This window comes from Amblyomma maculatum, chromosome 1, assembly GCF_055883805.1.
Source record: "Amblyomma maculatum isolate TAMU_Amacu chromosome 1, ASM5588380v1, whole genome shotgun sequence".
Lineage (NCBI taxonomy): Eukaryota > Metazoa > Arthropoda > Arachnida > Ixodida > Ixodidae > Amblyomma > Amblyomma maculatum.
In genome coordinates, this window is record NC_139344.1 from 172,892,890 (window position 1) to 172,898,206 (window position 5,317).

The 5,317-nt window shown below is 53.0% G+C and overlaps 1 pseudogene; it reads left to right on the forward strand.

The window, feature by feature from the left end:
* The first annotated feature begins 224 nt into the window (after positions 1-224).
* On the forward strand, positions 225-3,815 carry LOC146204914 (uncharacterized; annotated as a pseudogene).
* The last annotated feature ends 1,502 nt before the right edge of the window (positions 3,816-5,317 follow it).

The following is a 5,317-nucleotide window of genomic DNA, read 5'->3' on the forward strand; positions in this document are numbered from 1 at the left end:
CCGCGCTTGCCTGCGTTCCTGTGCTGAAGGCAGCCGCGTGACTGCGTTCCTGTCGCTCACGCTTCTCTCCCTCTTCTGTAACCCTCTCAGCACGAGAGGTTTAAAATCTCGGCTCTGGGCAATAAACGTTGTTGTTCACTGCCGACCAACTTTCGTGTTGCAGCGCGTGTTCGCGCTGGCTTTACTACAGTGGCGACGAGTTGGAAAATTACCCATGCGGTAAAAGTTGAAGCCGACAGCCTGCCGCAACGTGAAGCACCGACGAGAGCTATGACCAGCCTGCAGCTCCTGACTTTCGACGACACATCAGATAAGTGGAAAGCGTACTATACAAGGGCTGAAGCATATTTTGAAGCCAATGCTGTTACCGACCCAAGACGGCAGCGAGCCTTGCTTGTGGCAGCACTCGGCATGCAGACTGTTCAAGTGTTAGCAGGACGAATTGCACCTCGGACGCCGAATTCCCTCACTTATGACGAAGCAGTCGCAGCTTTAAACAGCTACTACGACCCGAAGCGTCACGAGATAGCGGAGAGCTATAAATTTTGCACCCGTTGTCAACAAGAGGGTGAGGCAATGCAGGCATTTCTGGTCGAAATACGGCGCATAGCAGACGGCTGCAATTTTGGGACTGCGCTAGACCGAATGCTGAGGGGTAGAATTGTTTGCGGTGTACGCTCAACTAACCTACACAAGCAGTTACTGGCGAAGAAAGACTTGACGCTGGAGGAGGCTGAAACGCTGGCAATAGCAGCAGAAACAGCCGAGAACGATGCAAACGATATTAATGCAGAACAACCAACGGTGCTAAGAATGCAAGCCAGTCATCGCTCTTCATCGCGAGATAATCATACCAGCGGCGCAGTGCAAGAGTTCGGACGATGTGGAAGCGCGACATACGGTGATAACGCCTGCCGCTGGGCTAACTCACGATGTTTCCGCTGCAGGCAACGCGGTCATTTGGCAAAGAAATGCTACAAGGCCAGAACAGATGGAAATGCTGGTAGGCGAACTGCGAGTTTCAAGGCACTGACAATTGAAACAGCGTCTGGCAACGAGAGCACGGATGAGGCACACGTCTGGACGTTAATTTCGGAAAGGAAAAACGGGTTGGAACCACCGTTTCGCCGCGCATTTCGGTGGGGGGAAATAGATCTGGAAATGGAAGTGGACACAGGATCCCCGGTGTGCGTCATATCACGGAACGTTTACGACCGACACCGAACGCAGTGGCCACGCTTGAAAACGCCACATGTGAAGTTGTCATGTTACGCGGGACAACTGCCGGTGCTTGGCGAACTCTAACTTCCGGTGCGATACAAAAATGTGTCGGTAACCTGTCCACTTATTGTGCTCGACTGTTCAGGACCGAGCCTGTGCGGTCGCGATCTGATTGCGGCACTTGGCAGGACGGGCGTTCCGATGACAGAACTCGCTGCGCAGGATTCGACAACAAGAAACGCGCCAAGCGACCACATGGTGAACAGACTGCTCGTTGAGTATAAAGATGTCTTTTCGACAGACCAGGGGCTCATCAAGGGACCGCCTGCCACGCCGAAGTTGTGTAAGGCCAGATCACTTCCTTACGCCCTCCGTGATAAGGTATCTCGTGAAATTGGTCGGTTATTGTCCCTTGGTGTCTTATCACCCGTTCAACATTCAGAATGGGCTACGCCCATCGTAGTTGCCCTGAAAAAGGGTGGCACCGTAAGAATATGCTGAGACTTTAAAGTCACGCTTAACACGGCTTGTGATATAGAGCATTACCCACTTCCAGTGGTCGAGGACATATTCGCGAACTTAAATGGAGGTGAATACTTCAGCACCTTGGATTTGAAGGGCGCGTACAATCAAGTGCTCTTTGACGAAGCGTCACGCGGAGTTTGTGTCATCAACACGCATCGCGGACTTTTTTGTTACAACAGACTTCCGTTTGGAATAGCTTCTGCCCCAGCTATATTTCAAAGAAAGATGGACTCTGTAGTCAGCGGGCTACCAGGCGTCCAAGCCTACCTTGATGATGTGTTAGTGTCCGAAGGCAAAGGAGACAACGGAACGCGGCTCAAGAATGTGTTGGAACGATTCCGGGAGCATGGTATCAAGCTTAGGGCCGACAAATGCAAGTTCCGGCAGACTTCAGTGACTTACCTTGGGCATCGTATAGATCGGCAAGGCCTACACCCTATCGAAAAAAACGTAGACGCCATTATGCAAGCCCCGCGCCCAAGTAACGTGAGCGAGCTGCGTTCGTTCCTTGGTATGCTCACGTATTACGCACGGTTTCTGCCGAATATGTCGACTGTGCTCAGCCCGTTATATCGACTCATGGGAAAAAGAACCCGTTGGGAGTGGTTACAGCCGCACCAGTCGGCATTCGAGCGAGCTAAACAAAGCCTGAAGAATGCACAAATTCTCGTGCATTTTGATCCTAACAAGGAGCTGAAATGAGAGTGTGACGCATCTCCGTATGGTGTGGGCGCAGTGCTGTTTCATTTGATAGGAAATGAACACATGCCAATGGGGTTCCGTTCCAGAACACTAACAAAAGCAGAGCAAAACTACTCGTAGCTGGAGCGAGAAGCACTAGCCCTCATCTTTGGCGTTTCTCGTTTTCGTGACTATCTTCTAGGTCGGCAGTTTACCCTGGTGACCGACCACCAACCACTGCTGGGACTGCTCAGGCCTGACCGTCAGACGCCGCCGATGGCTGCCGCGCGAATTCAACGGCGGGCACTATTCTTGGGTGGCTACCAGTACAAGTTACACTACGTGCCAGGGAAACAGCTGCTGCCAGCAGATGCCCTCAGCAGGCTACCAGCGCCGACTACGGAACCGGGGACCGAGGGTGAACCGCCGGAGTATGTCCTTTCATTGGAATCCCTGGAAGAAGGTATAGTGACGACGCGCGAATTGCAAGAGCTGACGGCCAAAGACCCGAGGTTAGCCAGTGTCACACACTGCATTTTGCATGGATGGCCTAAAACGACTACAGGAATGGCGAGAGACTTGTTGCCGTTTTTTGATCGTAAGCTGGATCTATCGTGGGCACACCGTCTTATCTACTGGGGCAACAGAGTGGTGATACCGCGGAAAGCGCAGGAACGCATGTTGCAGCTGCTACATGAAACCCATCAGGGATCCTCGGCAATGAAATCAGTCGCGCGTTCATTGTTTTGGTGGCCAGGCCTGGACAGGGACATTCAAAACTTGTCTCCGCAGTGTCGCAACTGCGCGCAGAACCTGCCAATGCCTACGGCAGCCCCACTAGTGAGTTGGCCGAAGACCGCGGACCGGTGGTCTCGTATTCACATCGATTTTGCGGGGCTGTTAGGCGGCAAGATGATACGGATAGTGGTTGATGCCCACACGAAGTGGATTGAAGCAGTACCCTTGAAGCACGCGAATACCGCTAGTACAATCCGATGGCTAAGGAGCATGTTTTGCCGGTTTGGCGTGCCACGCACAATCGTGTCCGATAATGGCACCCAATTCACAAGTCAGGAATTCGCCACTTTCGTATCGAGAAACAATATCGTGCACCTGCGCACTGCGCCTTTCCACCCCCAGTCTAACGGAGCAGCAGAAAGAGCGGTTCGGACCGTGAAGGACGGGTTGCGGAAAATGGGAGACTGAAAGCTGGAAGACAACCTCATGCGTTTGTTATTCAACTACAGGCGGACCCCCCAAAGAGAAGGAAGGTCACCTTCCGAGATGCTTCTCGACTATCAGCTACGTTCCCGGCTAGACACATGTCTGCCACCCAGAGATGCGGACTCGTCGGCGGACGCTCACGACTGGACCATCACGCCAGGTAGCAGCTTATACGTGCGGAACTACGGCGCCGGCCAAAGAAGGGTGCCTGGGAGTGTACAGACCACGTCGGGGGCGAGCATGATAACAGAACACGCCAACCGGAGTAGTGCAGCACCACGTCGACCAAGTCCGCCGTCGTCAAGAGTATGCCAGGGACTGCGTCTGTAGAGGCCACTGCAAGCGCGCAGTTGGAAGGCGGTCCTAACAAGGCGACCAGTGCGGATCTGCCACCAGTGCATACACCCAGGACCACTGAATCGGAGCAAGAACAAAGCCCTCAAGCGTCAGCAGCCGACCAGAGTGAAGTACCATCTGCAGAACGGAGCGCCCACTGGTTCCGTCGGAATTGACTGAACCCCTGCACGCCACGCTCAGACGATCCTTCAGAATAAGAAAACCGGTACAGCGGTTTCAATTTTAAGGGAGGAGAAATGTTGTATTTCTTGGGTTGTGCCGAAGGCAGCCGCGTGCCTGCGTTCTTGTGCCAAAGACAGCCGCGCTTGCCTGCGTTCCTGTGCTGAATGCAGCCGCGTGACTGCGTTCCTGTCGCTCACGCTTTTCTCCCTCTTCTGTAACCCTCTCAGCACGAGAGGTTTAAAATCTCTGCTCTGGGCAATAAACTTTGTTGTTCAGTGCCGACCAGCGTTCGTGTTGCAGCGCGTGTTCGCGCTGGCTTTGCTACAGATATGAGACGCCGAATCCGGCACATGATAGCCTGCCACCTGTTCTAATCCTGCCAAAGATACCGCCCCGGTTACTCCAGCCACTGAGGTCAATGCCGAGGAAGAGCTGGCAGGTCAGGCCACTCTACTTGCAGCTGAGGCCGTCCCTCCTGCTGAAGTGCATCTTCATAAGCGCTGAGGAAAATGCGCATCTGACTCGAGTAAAGATGATCTGGTAAGCGTGAAGCACCGCCGCCGCCGGCGCACGTCGAAACACAAGGGGAAGTGCCAACGTTCGCGTTCCCGCAGTCGTGGTGGAGGTCCGGAGGTGACGTCGCCGTCTCCGGAGAGACAAATGCAAGCCTAGGTAGCACTTTTGTGGTCTCCATGGCGACCCCTGAGGAGCTAGTGTTTGCAACGCTGAATTTGAGAGGCCTTAGGTCTCATCAGAAGCAGGTGCAACTTCGTCGACTTTTCAGCAGCAGGCGGCTTGATTTTGTCGCCGTCCAGGAAACAAAGATTGAGAGTGAGCAGGATACAGAGAGGGCACTAGGACCCTTTTTGTCTGATTACAATGTTATTGTGACGCATGCTATTGGTTTTTCGGCGGGTTGCTCCTTGTTTCTGCGAAAGGCTCTCCCTTGTTCTGCGTTATCTTACTATATTGACTCTGAAGGGCGGCTAATAAGCTGTGAATTTTTGCTCCACGGGAAGCCACGGAGACTTATCAATATTTATGCGTTTAATAGTGCAGCTGAGTGTGTTGATATGTTTGAAGCCATGGCTAACCTCCTAGATTATGATAAGGATGTTGTGCTAATGGCAGACTTTAATTGTGTATG